Source organism: Callospermophilus lateralis, chromosome 2, assembly GCF_048772815.1.
Source record: "Callospermophilus lateralis isolate mCalLat2 chromosome 2, mCalLat2.hap1, whole genome shotgun sequence".
NCBI classification, from domain to species: domain Eukaryota; kingdom Metazoa; phylum Chordata; class Mammalia; order Rodentia; family Sciuridae; genus Callospermophilus; species Callospermophilus lateralis.
In genome coordinates this window covers 206,550,694-206,572,290 of record NC_135306.1, presented here as the reverse complement: position 1 = coordinate 206,572,290, position 21,597 = coordinate 206,550,694, and the positions used below count along the sequence as shown (strand labels likewise).

The 21,597-nt window shown below is 49.0% G+C and overlaps 1 pseudogene; it reads left to right on the top strand.

Moving 5' to 3' along the window:
* The first annotated feature begins 11,747 nt into the window (after window positions 1-11,747).
* Window positions 11,748-11,861, top strand: LOC143393215 (U6 spliceosomal RNA; annotated as a pseudogene).
* The last annotated feature ends 9,736 nt before the right edge of the window (window positions 11,862-21,597 follow it).

Below are 21,597 nucleotides of genomic sequence, written 5' to 3'. Positions count from 1 at the left end.
ATGAGGTGTATGAATGAGCTACATTTTCATCTATTAAACAGGAAGTCAACAAGTAATACTCAAAGCAGATGGGTTAAGAACTAGCAAGAGGCTGGGCACGGTGGTACATGCCTGTAATCCTAGTGGCTCGGGAGGCTGACGCAAGAGGATTGTAAGTTTGAGGCCAGCCTCAGCACTTACTGAGACCCTGTCTCAAAGTAAAACTTTTAAATAGGGCTGGTGATATAGTGCAGTGGAGCACCTCTGGGTTCAACCCCCAGTGCCCCCCCCCCCATATAAAATAGCAAGAGGAAACTGCTGAATGAACCAGATATAAATGTGTTTGCCTCCAGGGAAGCAGAGGCTGGGGAGGAGAAGGAGGAAAGCAGAGGAGTCTTTCTATTCATTCGCTCTTCTATATGATTTGATTTTTAAAAATTATGCTAATATTATTCTGCTAAATTATTTCTAATGTTCCAGGAGTTTCCATTGTATGGGTTGAGACTCTCAGGCACCATAGTTGCCTATAACAGTTGCCTATAACAGTTGCCTATAACAAAATGATAGTGTCAGTCCCTAAGATATTTTCTGGGTTTAAATCTGGCCATTTCTGAGTTGTATCCTTTGTAATAAACTGTTAATAGGTGTGTGCCTGAGTTCTGTGGGCCTGTGGAGCAAATTATGCACCAGTGGAGGGGGTCATTGGATCCCCCAATTTATAACCAGTTGGTCAGCAGCATAGGAGGCCCAGGACAGTGGTGGATGTAAGACCAAGGCCTGAGCCTGTGGGGTGGCCATCAAGGGCAGTTTAGGGTCAGAACTGGGTTGAACTGTTGATCCCCGGCAGCTGGTGCGTGGGGATGAGAGCTCTGGTTGCTGGCTTGGGAAACGCATGCTGCTGTTACCATCCTCCCGATCAGAAAACTGGAGGGAACTATGCTCTTGGGATCTCTTTGGCCTCTGGCCCTTACAGACTGAAGCAAAACTTGGCGTGAATCCCGACAGCCAGGCCGGAGCACCTCGAGCCCCCCTTCTCTCCTCCGTCCTGCTGCCCACCAGGCCTGTGGGCTCCTCCCCTCTTCAGACGCCATCATGGAGAGTCCACTTTCTCATGAGTGTGAGAAGTCCAGTGTTCCTGGCACTGTGAGGAATCAGCTCGCCACTGAAGGTCAAGGCAGAGCACAGAGAGGAGGTGACGTCAGGCACAGCCTGGCCTCCCTATCCTTCCCCTGGTACCTCCACTCCTGCCTGCCTGTCCCCAGGAAGAGCCAGCCATCCATGGGGCACAGATATGTTCCCTCTGGCCAAACTAGTCCCGGCCGATCTCCAGCTCCCCTTAGGAATTTTTGATGAGCACATTTTCTCCACCTCATTCATTACCCATTGTTCTCATAACATGAAGCACAGGAAAAAGCTGCCCAGAGCAGCCGGCCCAGTGTGACAAAGATGGCACAGAGGCCATCGGAAGTCTTTGTCAGCTGAGCATCTCTTGCCCTTTCCTCTGATAATTGAACCCCTCATTCTTGGTGGAGGGACTTAATCAACATGACGGAAGTAAAACTGACCTCTTCTCCCCAAAGGGAGGACACGTGACCCCAGGGGAGCCAATCAGGAGCCTCTCCTCCTAGCCTTGGTGATTCTTCAGGGTTGGTCGCGACCCAGGGAGTCACACCAGGGTGGCAAACCTAGGACACAAGCCGACAGGAGGGAAAGAGTGGTTCAGTGCCACTGGGTCCCTGGAAGCCTAAGTGACGTGGGCATAACTGAGAGGAGCCACAGAGAGTTAAGGAGCGGGGAGGGGAGGTGGGCATGAGGAAGAGAAGAGGGTGTTGAATTAAGTGACGTGGGGGCCTGAGGGTGCGGGGACCTGACGGTACACGTGGCCGGGCCCAGTCCTCCCCAGGCAATCGCAGGCAGCCAGCTGACTCAAAAAAGGCGAAACACTGAGCTGTAACCAATCAACTGTCTTTGGACGTGGCTTCCAGTTCCTGTCCATAGCGTTGCCTGACCATGTCGCAGCCCTGGGGGTCCCTGAACCTGCTCTGGTTCTGAATGTTAGACCAGGACGCAAGAAAAGACCACTGACTCCAATTAAAATCAAATTAAAGCAAGCTTATTATTTCGACCGGCCGGGCTGCCTCTCCCTCCCCAAACGGCGGGAACAAGACAGCACCCCCACCTTTCCTACAGCCCAGCTTTATAGCCCAGAAAGTTACACAAAGGGGGGGTTACAGATAACAGAACTCTGACAAGCATCACACTAATGGTAGTTTACGTTTTTTGCTGGCCCCAACATCAGAATTTATGAGGACCATTAGAGCCTCAGAGAGGGTCATTGTCTGGCCAGGGAAGGCCAATATTTATGAGGCGTCACTAAAGTTTCAGAGAGGGCTGCTATCTGGTCAGAGAGCCAGGCATGGGTGAGTTCAAGGCACGGGCAGGCATTCCAAGCAGGTTCAGAATTTGCAGTAATTTATAGTAAAGCCGAAATTATCTTTTCATGGCTTTGTGGCAAGATGGCTCCCAATTTTAATAAAAGATCAGGTTGGGTCTATCATGAAGCCGCCCAATTCTAGAATTGTGGATAAAAGCTAATCAAGATCTTCACATGTGTAGCGATTTTGTTGAAAGTTCAAGGCCAGTCTGGGCAACTTGGCAAGATCCTACCTACAAATAAAATAAAGGGCTGGGGTGTAGCTCAGTGGGAGAGCACTTGCCTAGCATGCATGAGGTTTGATCCCCAATGCCAAAATTTAAACATACATAAAAAAGGTAGGCTCCCAAATTCTGCTCACCCAGGGATGCCTATTGATGAGCAGAAGCTTCTAGAGATATTTCAAAAAAGATTGTTTTTGTCTTTTTAAAAAGACTTTACAAAAGGCAAATGGAAAGCTTAGATAACTAATGGGTTAGAGAAAATAGTTTACATTGATTGACAGCTCTCACCTCACATTCTGTCTTCCCCTGCCCTCCTCTGCTTGAACTGAAGTTCCTAGGTGTTTTCTTACTCTCCCACTTCAAAGATGGAAAAAATTGTTTAGGGCTAAAGTATAGCTCAGAGTACAGCCTGGCATGCCCAGACCCCAGGTTCCATCCCCAGTACAGCCAAAGAAACAAACAAAAAAATTACAAGGGAGGAAGATGTGTGTCCTGTGGTGTTGAGACCTTAGATTAAATCAACACGATCTGTTTCTTTAACCACCTCTGTGCCTTGGTCAAAATCACAAGTTCAGAACAATAATCAAAAGACAAGCCCATATAACCAGCTGCACCATTGACTTTTTTTTTAACCCTTGAGCATGCATTCCACCACTGAGCCACATCTCCAGACCATTTATTTTATGTATTTATTGACAGGATATCGTGCCTGATGGTGTTGAACTTGTGATCCTCCGGCCTAGGCCCTGAGGGGTGACCCTACAGGTGACTGCCACACGCCTGTCTGGCATTTTGACTTCCCTGGAGGCTTTCTGTCTCCATCTTTGTCTTGGCAAGTGGTGGTATTTAGGTCTGAAATCTGATTACAATGAGCAGCTGTTGCTGGAGGTGGGCGGAGGCTCCTGGTCTCTGTGTTCAGAGGCAGGGCAGGGCAGGGCAGGGCAGGGCAGGGCACCGCAGGGCAGGGCACGGCAGGGCACGGCAGGGCAGGGCAGGGCAGGGCAGGGCTGGCGGTCGGGCAGGCTCATCCCCGGGAGCGCAGGCTGGAGGACGCAGATCCAGCCCTGGGAGAGGGCATGGGAGGCTGCACGGACCCTCACGCCAGGCTCTGGGCTGCCCTTGGGCTGGGGTGGAGCCGGAGGCCTGAACCTCGGGGCGGCGGGTTGGCGGGGGTCAGACGCCTGTGCTGTGGTCACCTGGGGCAGGAGCCTGCGAGCTCCAGTCACTTTGCCTTTTCCGGCCTAGCGCCACCCACGGATCCTGCGGTAGCCCTGACCCTTGGAGCTTGGCGGCTGCCTGGGAGGCCTTGGGAACGCGGCTGGTGCCCCCAAATCTACGGAGGAGCGCGGTGGCCCCGTGGTGGACTGTGGGGACTGGTGGTGCCCATCGGTGGCTCCAAGTCTTTGGCCCGCCTTCCCAGCAGGGGTTCCTTCCACAGTCCACCGCACGGGGGTGGGGATGAGTGTCCTGTGGCGTCACATGATGAGTCCCCTGGGTCATTTGCTGCTCAGGGTCCTTTACTGCCGCCGGTCCCCGCCCCACCCCTGCCTTCTCCAGCGACTCCCGCCGGCAGCGCCACCTGGCGGACAGTCGCTCAGAGCACTGGTGGGGCAGGTCGGGCAAGTGACCTTGCTGGAATGGGCCGTGGTCAGGGGTGAAGAAACATCCTCAGAGGAAAAGGCTTTGGGGAAAGGTGAGCTCCTTCTGTAGATCGGGGCTTGGGGCATTTGGAGGGAGCTCAGAGTACGACTTCTCCAAAAATAGGCCCCCAGTGTGTGTGTTTCAGGTGGCATTTCGTGAATTCCTTCAGTAGCGAACATATTCGATGAGAAATTCAAGTGTAATAGCTAAGAACAGGTAAATTAGGCAAAGCTTCATAAGTGATCCTGTCATCCTTTCAAAAGAATTTTTTTTTTTTTTTTTTTGGTAATTTGAAATCAATATATGGTCATTAAAACTAGAAATAACAAGGGGGACGATTCTGTACGTGGACAAAGTAAGGGTTGTTTTGATAAGTGACACTAACGTGGAAGATGTGTTTTTGATAAGGGGAAAAGAGAGAGATTTTGGTCCCAAAGCAGAATGATGGCTTGTTCTAAGACGAGAGGCTGGAGTGCACGGGACACCCCCACCAAGGGGTGAGACAAGGTAGTGGGAGGTTTGCAGGAGGGGGACCTCCTGAGCAATGTCACCTATCATCAATCCAGACGAAGTTAGAATCTCAAGTTTTTCTATCTCGAAATTGTACTTATGCAAAACTAGAATTTGGTCCCCTTTGGTAAAGCAAAAATGTCCTCTTGGAGGTCGATCTACTCTTGGTGGGAAATTGGCCGAGGAACTAAACGTTCTGTGTCTCACTGAGATCATCCCCTTCGTCCCTGTCACCTCTATTGGGTTTTGATTACTTAAGAAGATTGAGGCCTCTGTTGGGAAGCTAAGATTTTTCCTAAAACTATATAACTTTCTGTATTTATCTTTTTTATTTTTTAGATGTTGATGGACCTTTATTTTATTCATTTATTTATATATGGTGCTGAGAATCAAACCCAGGACCTCACACATGCTAGGCAAGGGCTCTATCAGTGAGCCACAACCCCAGCCCTGTTTTAAGTGTTAAATTATCATTCTGGTTAAATAAATGACTTTTATTTCAAGGTGACCTGTGATCCTATTTTGATCAGTTAATTAATTCATATATTTTTGGCTTAGAATTAACTATGGAGTTTTTCAGTTGAGCCCCTGGAAAGTACTGAAAAATGTGTCTCTCACCTTGTGAAAGAAAAGTATGGAGAAGGCTGGAGTAGTGGCTCAGTGGTAGGGCACTCATCTAGCACGTGTGAGTCCTGGGTTTGATTCTTAGCACCAGATGAAAATAAATAAATAAAATAAAGGTATTGTGTCCAACTACTTCTAAGAAATAAATATTAAAAAAGAAAAAGAGGGCTGGAATTGTAGCCCAATGGTATAGTGCTTGCCTTGCAGGTGGAAGGCACTGGGTTTGATCCTCAGCACCACATAAAAATAGGTATTGTGTCCATCTGTAATTAAAAATATTTAAAAAAAAAGAAAGGTATCAAACTTATTAGAGCTGGGCATGGTGGCTCACACCTGTAATATACTGTCTTTGGTGGATGAGAAAGGAGAATCATGAGTTCAAAGCCAGCCTCAGCAAAAGCGAGGTGCTGAGCAACTCAGTGAGGCCCTGTCTCTAAATAAAATCCAAAATAAGGCTGGGGATGTGGCTCAGTGGTCAAGTGCCCCTGAGTCCAATCCCCAATACCAAAAAACAAGGAAAAAAAAAAAAGCTTATTAGGCTTAGTTGATAAATTATATGAGAAGCCCTGTCAAAGAATAATGCTGGACTTTCTTCAAGTAGTATTTGTGTGAGTTTTATTGATATGTGTTTCAGAAATGGCATGCAACTCCTAATAGCCCTGATATAGCCATTCTGTTGGAAGGTTGCATGCAACAGAGACGACCAAGTCCTCTTGTCAGTTGTGGCATTATTGTAATGAGTGAACTCTCACCCAATCTTTACCCATGGCCACGTTATGTCTTGTCATTCAGCGGGGCATAGAGGTGCACATCTGTCATCCCAACAACTTGAGAGGCTGGGGTAGGAGGCCAGGACTCAGTGAGACCTGTCTCAAAATAAAAACAAAAGGCCTGGAGATATGGTTCAGTGGTAGAGAATGCCTGGATTCTATACTGCAGAACCAAACCAAAGCAAAACATGGGGCTGGTTTGTGGTTCAGTGGTAGAGTGCTTACCTAGCATGTGCGAAGCACTGGGTTCGATTCTCAGCACCACATATAAATAAATAAAGGTTCATTGACAACTGAAAAATATGTAAAAAAAGAAAAGAAAAAGCAAAACAAACTGTTAACATATGCAATTTGAGCTGGGGCTGTGGCTCAGTGATAGCACACTTGCTTGGCATGTGTGAGGCACTGGGTTTGAGTCTCAGCACTGCATAAAAGTAAATAAAATAAAGGTCTATCAACAACTAAAAAACTATTTTAAAAATATGCAGTTTGAATTGGCTCCATACGATTGATCCTAGTCAAATTGCCTCCGATAACCGATTTAATAAGCCATGCTATGCACCCAAGTTGGAGAAACAAAACAGCTTTTGGAAGGGATGTAAACCCAGTTTTAAGCACGGATTCACGGAGGGCCGGATGTGCCTGGTCTTTCCTGACTCCTTGAAGCTTCCTGTATTACAAGTTCCCCACCCATCGGCTGACGGTGGAGTAGATGGCTGACGGTGGAGTAGACGGCACAACACAATCTGTAGGAAGACAGTGGGGTGGTGACTAAATAAAACCACTAAAATCACTGATAACCAGGGTCATCATCCTGGGAAGATGATGAGGTCTCCGGTGGCACGTGTCTGCTACCTGAAGGGCCATCTGTACCTCATAGGGGGCTTCACTCACCTGCCACCTCCAGGGGGATGTGAAGACGTTCTCGTGACCTCCTTCTGTGTGGCCTGCGTGTCCTGGTTGCACAGAAGCTGTGCGTGCGAGGAGGGCCAAGATGCAGCTGCAGAACCTCATGTAGCTCCAGACCCGACTCAGGGGCGAGGCTCTAATGCACTGAGCCGACATGCATTTTCACCAAGCACAGGCATCTTCTCAGGATCCACCAATCGAGGATAATCCAACCCTGGAGAGTCTAGGAGAACGGCACAGAAAGACTGCCCTGGCCCCCGGGGGAAGGCACGCCAGTTCTCCCACCCACATGCAGCTAAATGCCATCGCCTTGAATTTGGTTCCCATCTCACTCGCCAAAGGGCCCCTCCAGACTCTGGACCTGCACCCCTGCCAGAGATTGTCAGGTACGGCTGACAGGGAACGTCCCCCCAGAAGCAGACAACACCCAGACAGGGACAGCCTCCCCAAGGTCATGGCTGCTGACTCCCCAGCCATCCCCAAAGCCTTGCCCTCGTTCCCCCCACCCCCACTGCCTGCTCTCTAACCCTTTCCTCGTCCCTACAGGAAAACCCAGGAGAGTTTGTGGATGCCCAGAGTGACTTCCCCAGGGCTTTCAAATCTTTGCAGTCAGTCCCCAGGTGTTCCCAGCTAGCCACAGAAGTGAGTGGCTCTTTGAAGCAGCCTGCTGAGTGGTGGCCTTGGTCTTTAATTACCACTGTGTTTGGAACAAAGTCTGTGGCCAGCAGACATGGTGGAGCGTCTGTGTCACCTGAACTTTGATGCATTTGAATTTGATGAGTCAGTGGATAAGGACTCCTATCGAGCAGTGACTCAGCCTCCTGTACGGATCTCCGGAGGGTCTTACCACGGCTCCTCGGGCCCCCGGGGTCTTCTCATCTTCTCCAAGTCTTTGATGCCTGGTTGCATCCAGCTGCTCGGTGACAAATGGCATCACTGGCTGAACCGATGCAAAACTCCAAGAAACATGAGGACACTGTGACCATGAATGGCAGGCACATTGAAGCCCCAAATCCAACATGATGGTGACTGACAGTTGTGCCTTGAGTTGTCGCCACCGCGGTGAGGTTCTGGCCACAAGGGGGCGTTGGTAAGCTCAGGCCTGCAGATGCCTCCGTGGTGAGTCCCCACCTAACGTGGTGGCTGAGTCCCCCTCAGTCCCAGCAGCGGACCAACAGCCCCTGGCAGGTGGCCAGCAGACCCAAACGCGGCAAAACAAGGCAACCAACCGAACGGTCCCCGGCATCCCTTCCATTTTCTCTCCACTGGTGTCTGGGGGGCTGCAGCCCCGGGGCCTTTGACAGGAGAGAAAGAGGATGCGTTGGAGGGCGCCCCGGAGCCCTGCCCTGTGCCGTGTGTGTGTGTGTGTGGGGGGGGGGGGGGGGGGTGCAATCGGAGCGGCCAGGCAGGGCTGTGGGTTTTGTTTGTTGGGGAGCCTCCGCAAGCCCTGCCCCGGCGCTGCACCCCAGCCCCCTGTGTGCCAGGGACCCTGCAGCCTGGCCCTAGTCACTGTCAGCAGGAGCTTCCCGGGGCCAGCACTAAGACATCCTGGGATAACCAGCTCCAGGGAGCAGCCAGCCCCCTGCCCCCCGGATTCTAAGAGGGTTAGATGAAGTACTCGGGAGAGAGAACAAAAAACCCTTGATGACATGGGCAGCTGTGGGTCAGAGCGTTTCTGTGGCACATCATCACTAGAGGTCATTGTCACCTGCAAGTCAGAGGTTCCAAGCCACTCTGCCACTGCAGGGGGTCCCACCTAGAACGGCCTCCTGGGAGGGCTTGCTCAGAGACCACCCTTGCCTCCCACAGGAGGGGAGGCCACAGAGACAGAGACGGCAGGAAGGAGGCGGAACCCTAACACCATGGAGTCAGGATGACGCGGTGCTGGGTGGGGAAAACCTCCTGGCTATTTCCGCAGCTGTTATTTGGGGACTTTGTAACCTCGGTTGAACCTCTCTGATTAACATACAACCTGGGGTGAGAACAAGAACTACAGAGAAGCAGGAAATGGGGAGGATTTTTTCAGTTTGGAAAGTGAAACATTTCTGTTGACGTTCTTCATTTTTTTTTTTTTTTTTTAATGACAAAGCAGCTTCTACACAGCAAACTTAAGTTCATTGGAGGGAATATTTAAGAACTCTGAAGGGAAATACAATGTCTAGCCAAGGATCCCATAGCCCAGCTCTGCACGCTAGAACAATTTGCGCTCGTGAGGTCATTCACAGGCTGCTATTATACAGTCTTGAAGAATAAGGAGACAGGTGTGGTGGTGCACACCTGTAATCTCAGCAGCTTAGGAGGCTGAGGCAGAAGGATCCAGAGTTCAAGGCCAGCCTTGCAACCTAGTGAGGCCCTAAGCAACTCAGCAAGACCCTGTGTCTAAATAAAATATATTTTTAAAAACGGGCTGGGGATGTGGCTCAGTGGTTAAATTCTCTGTGTTCAATCCCTGGAAGGAAGAAGTAGGAAGAGGAGGAGGAGGAAGAGAAGGGAGAAGGAGAAGGGCTCAACATCTTGGGAAATGCAAGTTTAAGCCAAAATGAGGGCTGAGGGTGCAGCTCGGCGGCAGAGTGCTTGGTGATAGGTCTCCAGCCTGGCTACCTGGCAGACTTTGGATTTGCCTGGACCTACCAAGCCTCCACAGTCATGTAAGCCAATTCCTTGAGATCTCCCCACCCCCTCTCTTCCCCTCTCTCCCTCTCCCACACACTATGGGTTCTGTTTCTTTGGAGAATCCTCACTAATACAAACTCAAGGAAGAGTGCATAGGTCCACCAAAGGGCTCCTACAAGGATCGTGACTTGATCCATAACAGCCCCAGACCAGGGACAACCCGCATGTCAAGCCGTGAGAGAGAGAAAGGAGAGGTGGACTGTGGTCTGAACCCCCTCACCCAGCAAGGAGGAGTCCCCCAGACATCCCACTAAGCAAAAGAAGCTGCCTCAGGATGCACGGGATGTGACTTCATGTAAGTGGAATTTTAAAGGCACCAACTAGTTTTGTGGAGTTGGAGGTCAGCACAGTGCCTGGGAGGTACGAGCTAAGGGGCAGGATGAGGGAAACTTCTGGAATGCTGGAGTGGTCTATGCCGTGAGCTGGCGATGATCACACGGGTGTGTGCCTGAACAATAGTTCCCCACACGTCCTCTCCGGAGCACCGCACGCTACACTTTGGAGTCTGCTGTACACCAAGAAGCAGGCTCTTCATTACGCGGACCTGAGTCATCTTTCCGTAACTGGTTTCCGGCTCTCTTGCACTGTGTGCAGAAAACCTGCCTTGATTTCAATCCACTGAAGCATTTTGAAATAAGGCTGCACAGAGGAGTATGTACGTCCTCATGTCCTGGGAAAGAAGGTGTATTCTGCAGGCCTTCAGATCTTCAGAGCTCCTCTGACAGTTTTTCCTGCTATTCTGTCAACTACTGGAGGGTCAAAATACGCCCCCCCTACAGTCTGGAAGGAAATTTTTTTTTTTTTTTTTTTTTTTAAAGAGAGAGTGGAGAGAGAGAGAGAGAGAATTTTAATATTTATTTTTTTTTAGTTATCAGCGGATACAACATCTTTGTTTGTATGTGGTGCTGAGGATCGAACCTGGGCCGCACGCATGCCAGGCGAGCGCGCTACCGCTTGAGCCACATCCCCAGCCCCTGGAAGGAAATATAAAGGACACAAAATTGACAAATACAAGCATGTATGTGCAGGCACACACACACACACACTCTTAGAATGATCGACACTGTGTCTCAGCATCATGATTTGCTTTACTAGCTCAAGGTCATGTTATTAGATGCACACAAATTCATAATTTTTACAACTTCCTGATAAATACTGAACGTTTTTTCCCATTCACAAATTTCCGTCTGTATTTTTATTTCAATTGATTCATTTATTTTGTGGAGCTGAGAATTGAACCCAGGGTCTTGCACATACTAAGCAAGCACTACCTCAGAGCTGCCCCCAGCCTGTCCCTCTATGTTTTGGAAGCTTCTCTAATTGTTATTTATTGTCTTCTTCTAGGTTGGCCTGGCCCTAGATTTCTCTTGGTTGATGCCTGTGTGGGGCACCTTCTTCTACTACCCTTCTAGAGTGTTCCTTGTTAACAGACTAGGATTTGATTTTCTTTTGTTTTTCATTCTGTCAGTCTCCATCTTTAAACGAGAGTGTTTGAATCTATTTAAACATTTCATTTTGGGATGAGATAGCATCTTACGATGTCACAGCCAGGACATTGATGTTGACATGACCTGTGGATCTTGCTTGGGTTTCCGCAGTTTGGGTTGGCCTGGTGTCTGAGTTCTATGCAATTGCATCCTCCCCTGGGTGGTTCCTAGATCCACAGCACAGTCTTCATTCAGCAGCTTCATACAAGGCCCACAGACACCTTTTAATAACCACTCCTGCTCCCCCTGACCCCTGTCCTTAATCTCAGGCAACCACTAATCTGTTCTCCATCTCCATAATTTTGTCATTTCCAGGATGTTACATCAATGGAATCAAACAGTATGTAACCTGTGGGGATTAGCTTTTTCTCCCACTCAGCAGGATTCTGCAGAGATTCGCCCAGCCTGTCACCAGTATCCACAGCTCATCCCTTTTCATGGCTGAGTAGCTGTCCACGCCATTAACAGCAGCCTTTGAGGGACATCTGGGTTACTTCTACTTTGGGGCTATTATGAGTAAAACTGCTAGAAATTGGAATGACACCAGGAAGATCAGCGTAGCCCCTGCACACGAATGACGTGTAAAATTTGTTAAGCGTTCTAGGTTGTTCTTTCTTTTTTTTTACAGTGCTGGGAAATGTGAATCAAGTCCTCTGCCACTGAGCTACACCCCCAGCCCCCAGAATTTGTTTTTTATTGTTTCTTTTTAGTTATACACACCATTAGGATTCATTTGACATGATTTTAAAAACATGAAATATAATTTGCTCAAATTCAGTCCTGAGTATTCCCCTTCTCTCCCCCAGTCCCCAAAATTAAAAAAAAAAAAAAAATTGCTATCAACATTCATGTGCAAGTTTTTCGAGTGTGAACCTAAGTTTCCATTTCTTTGGAATAAATATCCAGGAGTGCAAAATTTCCTGGGTAGAATGGTGATCTGCCTAACTGTCTTCCAGAGCAAAGGTACCGATTTACATTCCCACCAGCAACAGAAGAGCAACCAGCTTCCAGGAACTCTCGCCAGCGTCCGCAGTCCAGTCCAGGCGTGATTTTTCTAGCAGCTCTGATAGGTGTCGGGAGGTCTCCTGGTGGTTTTAATTTGCATTCCCTGCCCGGCTGAGGTTGAACCCGGCTGAGGTTCCTGTGCTTACTACCCACTGTGTGTCATCGTTAGAAAAATATGTTCAGATAGAAATGTCTGAGGGCTCAGTACTGTGGGCTCTCAAGAGAGGTCTCCCGTCTTGAGAGGGTCTCACAGGGGTTGCCTAAAAGCTCAGAGTGCCAAACCCTCTGTCTCTGTGTTTTTTCCTATAGATAAAGTCTAATTTACAAATTAGGCACAGTAAGACATTAACAGCCGTAACTAATATTAGAACCATTATGACAATATACTGTCATCAAAGTTACTTTAAAACTTATGAATTGTATTTCTGGAATTTTCCATTTCATATTTTTAGATCACAAATAACTGAAACCAGGAACAGCAACACGGTTGGAGGCGGGGACTCTTCTGGAGGCCGGGCCTTCACTGGACACAAATATTTCTCCCACTCCCAACTCGTCTTCTCATTCTCTTAACAGGGTGTTTTCCAGAGCAAACTTTTTTGGTTTTTGTAAGGTGCAGTTTATTCGTTTTTCCTTCTATGGGTCACACTTCAGCATCAAGTCAGAGAAATCTTTGCCTGGCTCCAGATCCTGAGTGTTTTCTCCCATCTCTTCTCTTAAAGTTATATAATCCCACACTTCCCGTTAATGTTCGTGGGAGACGTGAGGTTTAGAAGACATTTCTCTGTCGGCCTGTGGAAGCCTTTTTGCTGCCAGACCTTGTGTGGAAAGGGCTCTCCTTCCTCTGCTGAATTGTTTTGGCGTCTCTGTGAGAGATCAGTAGAAGGAAATTCTTTTATTTTTTTGGTACCCGGGATTGAACCCAGGGGTGCTTAACCACTGGGCCACATCCCCAGCCTGGCTTATTTTTATTGTTTTAAAATATTTATTTTCGTTGTAAATGAACACGATGCCTTATTTTATTTATTTATTTTGTTAGGTGGGTGCTAAGGATCCAACCCAGTGCCTCACACGTGCTAGGCAAGCGCTCTACCACTGAGCCACAAGCCAGCCCCCCATTTTATTTTTTTATTTTGAGAGAGGATCTCACTTGGTTGTGTACAGTCTCACTAAGTTGCTGAGGATGGTTTCGAATCGGTGATTGTCCCGCCTCAGCCTCCAGAGCCTCTGGGATTACAGGAGTGCACCACTATACCTGGCAATGGAAGGAAATTCTGACTTGGGCTGCAACCTGGGTGAAACTTGAAGACACCTTGCTAAGTGATATAAGCCTCACAAAACGGCAAATGCTGCTTGTGGCCACGCCTGTAATCCCAGTGGTTCAGGAGGCTGAGGCAGGAGGATCGCAAGTTCAAGGCCAGCCTCAGCAATGTAGCAAGACCCTGCTTCAAAATAAAAAGTAAAAAGGGCAGGGGATGTGGCTCAGTGGTTCAGTGCCCCTGGATTCAATCCCCAGTGTTGCCAAAAAAAAAAAAAGAAAAAAGGTGGAAATTTTTATGTTATCTATATTTTTCTACAATAAAAAAAAAAAAAATGGGGTGGGGGGAGCTGGAGTTGTGGCTCAGTGGTAGAGCACTTGCCAGGCATGTGCGAGGCCCTGGGTTTGATCCTCAGCACTGCATATATAAATAAAAGATCCATCAGCAATTAGAAATGAATGAAAATGGGGAAAAGTTAGTGGAGCATATTCGCGTGGGCCGCCTGTTGATATGGCTGATGCGGTTCCTGTCTGCCGTCTGTCTTGTCTGTCTGGCCCGCCGGTTCTGTTCTCTTCACTGTGTGCTTTTGCACGGTGGAGAGCGTCATTCTGATTCTTCACTCCCTGTCTCCATTCCAGTTTTAGAGTCGCCCCCAGAACTGTCCCCACCAACTCCTCGTTTGTGTCTGTGGTGCTGGGGGGAGCCCAGGGCCCACGCCACCACTGAGCTGCACCCCCACTGACTCCCTCCCCCATCCCCTACCTGTGGTCACTGGCCTTCTTCCTGAAGAACACCATGGAAAGGACCACAGAGTCTTCCCGCTTCTGATTTCGTTGCTTTTCCACCAGGAGAGAAGGTATTGGTCTCCCTCCTGAGGCTGGCTGGCTTTGTGTGGCTTGCTTCAGCCATGGGCTGGTACCAAAGAGAAAGCTCTGGAGGCCTGAGGCCAGCACATGGTCAGGCTCCGGCTGGCCTCCAGGCGAGTGAGGACCAGGGGCAGAGCTCCCAGGCCTCCAGCAGAGGCCCCTGCCTGGCCCAGAAGAGACGCTCAGCCAAGCCACACAACTAGTTATGGGGAGCCGCTCCAGAAAGCACTCAAGTCCGAATTTCAAATCAAAAGAGAGCTTCATTTACCTGGCCAGGGGCGGCCACCCACCGCAGGCTCAAGCTCTGTGGGAGGGCAGCAGCTTCCTGGTCCATCTAAGGAGAATCTAAGCACAAAAACCACAACTCAGTGACCTGCTTATCGTCACGGAAGCTGGCCAATCCCAGAAATTAAAACACTGAGAAGTGGGACCTGTGGGCTCTGGGCAGGACTGGACTCTTCCAGGCAGCAAGCAAGCGGTAAACAGAAGCTAAAAAAGCCTTAGCTTTGCAGTTCAATTGACCACAGACCCGGGCTCAAGCAGGTGCTAGACAGTCGCATCCTGAATTTGGGCAGGGGGTCGGAGGAGCGAGAATCTACTTAGCCCCACGAGGGTATTCACACCCAGGACGTAGCTCACCGCGACCACTGCTGCATCCTGAGTAGGGTACAATGTGTGGGGTACACAGTACAGAAAAGCAATCTTCTATAAGAAAACAGCTTTAGTTTCTATTTCCTAGAAATGGGGCTCGCAGTTCTCTCTTCACAGGGACAGTAAAAAAGAAACTAAGATGGAGTTTTTATAGTCACATCTTTTTACTCAAATGACTACAGTGTCCCTATTCCTGTAATCCCAGCAAGGTGGGAGTTGTCGCAAGTGACTAATGAGTCTCCACAGGAGCAATTGCTTTGCACACTCAGTAAGAGTAACTTATTTGATGCCTGCTTAAAACTACAGTTATCTCATGGTCTTCACACACGTTCATCTGTCATTTTACTAATACCTGTAAACCCTATGTCCTTATCCTATGCAAAGCTACAAGATCAAGTTGTTAGTCTAACCTTATCTATATTAACCTACTTGCTTATGTTTATTTATAACTATACTGACACATTGGCTTATCCTATGGCTTAAATCCTATGTTATCTTACTTTATTCCAATAGTCTTTAATCTATATCTATTGCTTATTGATTATCTATTCTATCTTCCCTTATACCTATAACCTATGTCTATAACTTTTTGATTATATTGATCATGCACACCATAACACTTCAAGCCAGTAAAGGTTGAAGAGGGCCAGGTGCAGTGTCGCTCGCCTGTAATCCCAGTGGCTCAGGAGGCTGAGGCAGGAGGATCACAAGATTAAAGCCAGCCTCAGCAATTTAGCAAGGCCCTAAGCAACTCAGTGAGAGCCTGTCTCTAAGTAAAATACAAAAAATGGGCTGGGGATGTGGTTCAGTAGTTAAGCACCCCTAGGTTCCATATCTGTTACAAAAATAAAACAAAATGAACGACGACAACAACAAAAAGATTGAAGTGGTTTGTTATATGGAAATAACAAATGGGTTGTGTCAATTTTTGGCTTTCCCAGACCCAGTGACACCAGCAAGCAGAGAGTCCCCCTGTCCTTTTGGATATGTTCCACACCTGGCCTTGGTCACGGTCCACAGGTAAACCTAGACCCAGGTGCTCATATCTAAAGATTTATTGAGCTGTTCGCTCAGGTAAGTGAGCCCACTCCATGTAAATTGTGGCCAACTGGGGCTGGGGCTCGGTGCCAGAGCACTCTCCTAGCACGTATGAGGCCCTGGGTTCCATCCTCAGCACCACACAAAAATAAATAAATAAAATAAAGGTCCAACTACAGCTAAAAAAAAAAAATAATAATAATGGCCCAATTAAAAAGTGGAAAAAGAAAAAACAATCAGCCCCTTCTCTTAAAAGGTCTGTGCTGGTGTGATAAGGAAGCATACATGTAAATGAGGCTCTGATTCAGAGAACACGCTTTGCAAAGCGGGAGGCCTAAACACGCTTGGCTGCGCAGAGGCAGGCGCAGGGACCCGGGGAGGGCAGCTGCCACCACACCTGGGTGAGGGCAGCGCTGGGCCACCCACAGCGTCTCTCCCTCGAGGCCCAAGCCAGGCAGCCGGGTCGGCTCTCACAGGACACAGGCAGGACTTCTAGGCCCAGGGGCACCGGGCTAGGCCTAGAACCTGCAGGGGAGGCCGGGGAGGCTGGCAGCGTGGGGAGAGAGGAGGACAGCGATCCAGGGCAGGAGCACGAGAGGTGGTGGAGGCTAACCTAGGGAAGATGGCGGGAGACTCAGATGCAAGACTGAGTGCAACATGAGTTGCACCTTTTACCCAAAAGGGGAACTTACCAGAGGTTTGAGGGGTGGCTAATTTGGGGTGTTGACTTGAGCAGGCCATGGGCGCCCAGTAGCTCTCTCTGGATGTTTGTGAAGGGGCTTCCAGAAGGGCTCACAGCTGGCCCTCCCCGTGTGGGTGGTGTGTCTGACCGCGTCCCTCGGGGCTTCGGCTTCGTGGGCCGGGGGACGGTGTGGAGACTTTAAGAGACCAGGCTGGTGGGGGCGGTGAGCTCAGGGCGGCGTGGAGGGTGCTGCTCAGGAAGGAACTGATGCAGTTTCAGGGGCTGCTGGTTGGTTCTTGCAAGAGCTTGTTGTGAAAGAGTGAGCCTGGCCTCTCCTCTCTGACTTCCTATCTGGGCACATGAGCTCCTCCTCTCCCAAGTGCTCCCACCGTTGTGATGCCATCTGCCATGATGGGATGGGGGGCTCCCAAAGTCAGCAACAACTATTTGGACTCTCAGACTCCAAAACTGTGAGCTAAATGAACCTCTTATCTTCATATATCATCCAGCTCCAGGTATTTTGTTGTAGCAACAGAAAACAGACTAATGTAATGGGCATCATCCATCTTTCATGAAGTCCCTGAATAGATCAAAAACGTAGAGGAAGTCAAATTCCCTTTCTGCTTGGCTGCCGAGCTGGGACATCAGTCTTCTCCCGCCCTCAAACTGGGACTTACCCCATCAGCTTGCCTTGTCCTCAGGCCTTGAGACCCACCTGGTGCGGCTACCTCACTGGCTCTCAGACCTCCGAGCTGCGCCAGCTTCCTGGTGGTGTATGTCTGTGGATTCCATTTCTCTGGAGAACCCCAATAGACTACTTAAGCACAAGAATCACACACTGAGGACTATGTCTGGGAAAATAGGTTTTCAACCTGTTCGATGTGATGAGAATAATCAATTTGGTTCTCATTATTGAGTAACGTTGATTTTCAAGACTAATAAAAAAAATGTGGTTTGAAATAACTTCCTTTGGAGGGGAAATCGCAACTTCTTATTCTTTGTTTCAACCAGACTCAAGTGCTTGATGGATGACTTGGCTGAAGATCTCGAATGCCAAGTCCTTTCCCAGGGGTCAGTCCAGGGTTTTGCTGTTTTGTTTTCTTTCTTGCCATGAGGTGAGATGAATGTATTAAAAGAAGCAAATTGTTGCTCCACTGCTTATTTGTACAAAATACCTGGCAACAGCTATTTTCTCAAGCTGCTGAGATAGCAACGAAGCCAAAGGTTGTGATGTCTTCCAGACTGGGTTTAGTTAGTTGTTAGTTAGTTGTAGATAGACACGATATCTTTATTTAATTAATTTATTTATTTATACATGGTGCTGAGGATCGAACCCAGTGCCTCACACCCACAAGGTAAGCGCTCAACCACGGAGCTACAAGCCCAGCCCCAAACTGGGTTTTCACTGAATTTTATTTTAGCCAGTTATTAGAGCACGTATTACTCTATGCCAGACATTGTGCTGCGTGTTTTAGGTGCATTGTCTCATTTAGACGTCTAGCTCAAGATCCCATGGCCTCAGGAAGGATGTCGGGGAAAGGCACACTCATCCACTGCTGAGGGGACTGCAAATTGGTGCAATCACTCTGGAAAGCAGTGTGGAGATTCCTCAGAAAACTTGGACTGGAACCACCATTTGACTCACTCATCCCACTCCTCAGCATATACCCAAAGGACTTTTAAAATCAGCATATGATAGTAACACAGACAATGTTGATAGCAGCTCAACTCACAATGAGTTGAAACCAACCTAGATGCCCTATAACGGATAAAGAAAATGGATAAAGAAAATGGATAAAGAAAATGTGGTATGTATACACATACATACCACATTTTCTTTATATATATATATAATATATATATTATATATATACATACACACAACGGAATATTACTCAGCCATTAAGAACAAAATTAGGTTGCGATTATGGCTCAGCAGTACAGCGCTTGCCTAGCACATGCCTGGGTTCGATCCTAAGCACCACATAAAAATAAATAAATAAAGGTATTATGTCCAACGCAATTAAAAAAATATTTTAAAAAAAGAAGAACGAAATCATGGCATTTGCTGATAAATGGATAGAATGAGAGATTATTGTGCTAAGTGAAATAAGCCAATCCCCAAAAACCAAAGGTGAATGTTCTCTCTGATAGAGATGGGAGATATAAGTTCATTGGATCAGACTAAGGGGAATGAAGGGAAGGGAGAGGGGATGGGAATAGGAAAGACAGTGGAATGCACTGGGCATGACTTCTCTAAGTTCATATGTGATTACATGACCAGTGAAACTCCACGTCATGTTACAACCACAAGAAGGGGCAGTTATACTCCAGGTATGTAGGATATGGCAAGATACACTCTACTGTCATGTATAACTAAAAAGAACGAATTTTAAAAAAGACCCCAGGGCCAAGCTGAGACCTGGAGTCAAGCTCAGCATCCACTCTCCTCACTACCGTCTTGATAGGAGTGAACTTCGATGGAACACTATTGGGATTTTCAGCGTTGCTTCTCTGGCCTCACTGGGTTGACAATAGGGACCCCAGGGAACATCAAAGAAAGACTCCTGAGTGGAGGATACGCCTTCACCCCAAGCTGGCAAGCTCTGCCCAGGACAACAGAGAGGACGGCAGGACTCAACCCCGGAAACCAGACCCCGAAAAAGCTCAGGTCGCTAAACCTCAGCCCAGCAAACCACGCACCTTCTTCCCCAGACTACAGCTTGACGGCAATGGCTGGTTGTGACTCCACAAGGACGCTCCTTGGATTACCACAGGGTCGTACCCCAACGACCCATCACAGGTTGAAAATGCATTTATCCCACCCAATCTCCAAACATCACAGCACAGCCTGCATCAAATGTGCTCATAACACTTCACGTTAGCTGACCGCTGGGCAAAACCATCGAACAGGAGCCTAGTTCATAATGAAGTGTTGACCAGCTCATGTAATTTATTAAATGTTGTCCTGAAAGCGAAAGGCAGAACAGACATGCAGGTATGCTTTCCCATCCTTACAAAGTTGCAAACTTGTAGGTCTAGTTGTTAGGTTGGTGCTGTCTGCATCATCGGTGGCTGCATAGCCAACTACAAAACCAAGCATCTTGAAACAATGAGGATTTATCACCTCTGTTTCCGAGTCAGAAGTTGCAGAGGGGTTTAGCTGAGTGGTTCTTGCTGGAATTTCCCATGATGTGGCCATCAAGAGAGTGGCCAGAGCGTCCCTCACCCAAAGACTTGACTGGGGCTTCCAAGATGGCGCACTCACGTGGATGGCCATTCAGTGCTGGCTCTGGCAGAAACCTCAGGTCCTCCTCACCTTGACCCCTCCACAGGTAGCTTGAGCATCCTCATGACATGGCGGCTGCCTTCCAAAACACATGATTGGAGAGAGTGGGCAAGACGGCGGCCACAAGGCCTCTCCCAGCCTGGTCCTGGGTGTCGTCATCACTTCTACACACTTGCGGTTAGAGGGGGGTCTCTAGGTCTGTCCCCACCTCAAAGGGTGGGGCATGAGGCTCTAGACTTTGAGGGGGAAACTGTCTGTAGACATATTTCCAGCCTATCACAGTCTCTTTCAGCTGAGAGCACAGAACCTCAACTGCAGTAAGGAGCAGCTATGGCTCCTGTAAACAAACCAGGGGGAGGATGGGGCAGAGCTGGCCTCTCAGGGACTGGTCCCAGGGACCTAAAAGTACGCTCTCTCTCTCTCCACCATAACCAACGTCAACGACTGCTTGAAACCCCATTTCACAGCCTCTTGGCCAGAATGGAAGCTCGGGCCCTAGTGGGAGCTCCTGGCCTCTGGCCTCCTATGTTTGGGAGGGTCAAGGATGGACTCGGATTAGTCCATCTCCAATCAGGTGCTGGCCCCTTGGCCCAATCACCGTGGCCAGAACTGAGGCTCTGTGATTGGCCGGCCTTGGGTCACATGTCAGTGCCTGTGTCTGGAGGGTAGGACCCGGTACCCGAGCGGGATGCTGGGAACTGGTGAGCTGGGAGGGAGAGATACCCAAGACTGCCAGGCCGGAGCCGGGCAGCCGTCCCAGCTGTGCGTGCAACTGTGGCTTGGCTGGATTTATGAGTCAAAGGTCGCAGTAGCCCTATTTTTGGAACAGCAGGAAAAAACAGCTGCTTCAAAGTCTCAAAATGGTAACTTTCCACCAGAGTGGCCTGGTCGCTAGATCTCCCTGAAGACTCACTAAAAGTACCGCCTCAAACCTCCGCGAGGCCACCACCTTCTCAACGCTTGGAAACCAGAACCCAGTTCAGGCACAGCTGATGGGCGGCCGCAGCCTTCACTTGATTTCCTCCCAGTTGCTGCTCAGAAGGACAGGCCCCCGAGAAGCGCCCGGGAAGCTCGTGAGCTCCTGCCTGGGGCCAGGGTCCCCGCAGGAAAGGCAAGGAGCCCCTCCCTCGCTCTGTTCCGAGTGTCCAGTGGGAAGGTCTGGAGCTCAAGTGTGGGGTCACTGCCAAAAACAACTCCCAGAGACGCACCAGGCCATCCTCGGGGACCAGCCATCCCCTAGGGGGAGACGAGCCCCTGGTGGCCAGCTCACTCGCCCGCGAGCAAGAGGTTGGACATGACCTGTGCTTCTGCTTCAGAAATGCCTGTGGCTCCGACTTCGTTCGGGTCGGGATGTTTACTATTTAACTAATATTGATGTCTTAAACTGCCATTTTGGCCACTTCAGCTCCCAGGACATAACCGAGAGAATTTTGTGGGGCGGTTTGGGAAAGAATGCCTGCTTGCTGTCCGTCTGCTGCAAACGGCAGCTCGTCTGTAAAACAGAGACTGGCCCGCAGAAGGTGCTCGGCACCAGTGGCCGCCCGGCCATTGGAAGA